We start from the raw sequence: 1592 nt of genomic DNA on the forward strand, positions 1-1592 counted from the left end.
TGATGGTCTACCTAGTCTATTTGCAGAAAGGATTAGAAAAAAATTAAGAAAAGACCAGATTAATATTCCATATGAAAGTTATACTTACGGAGCTCTAATAGATACTTGTATACAAGAAGGATTAGCTTTGTGTAATGAAATAAAGCTTAGTCAACAAATTAAAAAACAAAACCTTGATGAAAGGAAACAATTAGGACAATTTTGTCAACAATTTGGTTTAGAAAATCCTACTACTAGTAAGGACCATAAAATTAATAAGCCTTGTAAATTAAAACATAGAAAATATTCTCAAAAGTATATAGAGAAAAAGAATAAAAGAAAAGAAGAAAAATCTCAAAGAAAACCGAAATATTCGAAATATAAAAATAGATATTGTAAGATTTGCAAGAAATTAGGTCATACTGCAAAATACTGTTGGACTAAAAAGAAGATTAATAATCTTGAAATATCAGATGATATAAAGAATATAATAATACAAACTTTACAAGAATCAGAATCTGAAAATACAGAAGCAGAATCCATAAGTACTTCTGAATCAGAAGAAGAAGAAATATTAAATATGTTAGAAAATGAAAATATTTCAGAATCAAGTTCAGAATGTGAACCTTGTAGCCTCGGACTAGTCTGTCCCAAAGAACTAAATAATATTAATAGTAAAAATGATATTGAAAAATCGGAATTGTATAAAATACTCTCCCAATTCTCAGAAATGAATATTAATGTTCTTACTTCAAATCATGCTTTTGAATTATTAAAAACAAATTAAAAAAACAAATTAAGAATGCAGATTATTGATGAGATTAATACTGAATCCAGTACTTCTACTTCTTATAATACAGAAGAAGACTTAAATGGAACAATTATAAACCAAAAAAGATCATACAACATGAATGAGGTAATGAACCAACTTAGAAGTAAATATGAAGTAAAGAAGATAATATATCTCTTCAAAATTTATATAAAGAAATAAATAATCTAAAAGAAGAAATTAAAATATTGAAAGATAAAAATACTATTCAGGAATCTAGAATTTCTGACTTAGAAAATATTTCTAGATTAGAAAATAGATCTCAAAATGATAATAAACTAAAAATAGATAAGCATAGTATTTTCTCTGAAAACTTTTTATCAACCATAGAAATGGTTATATCCCAAAAATCTAGAACCATCATTTATCAAACAACCATTGTCTATATATGTTGAGTTTGTCAATTATACCATGCTGATGGTCTTACAACTACTCGAAGGTAATGGGAACTCATGTAGTGACATCTTGACTTTAATCAACATATGTGTCACTTTCTGAGCCATAAGTAAGTTTTTTTTTCCTACTATTATCCTTGTTAACATCAGTTTCAGCCTATCTCCTAACTTTATATGTGTGTGTATATTACTTGGTTTCTTCAAAGAAGCATAAAAGTAAAAACAAAATTAAAGTTTGGTTGGTAGGCTAAAATAAGCATGGTGGATAATGGGTGAAGTGAAGGTTTCTAACACATATGTTTGTAGGCATTTATTAATAAGGATAATTAGACTTATACAAGAATAGTCAAAACATGCAAACTACCTCTACTATCAGTAATTACATTGAC

Source organism: Sesamum indicum, linkage group LG5, assembly GCF_000512975.1.
Source record: "Sesamum indicum cultivar Zhongzhi No. 13 linkage group LG5, S_indicum_v1.0, whole genome shotgun sequence".
NCBI lineage: Eukaryota > Viridiplantae > Streptophyta > Magnoliopsida > Lamiales > Pedaliaceae > Sesamum > Sesamum indicum.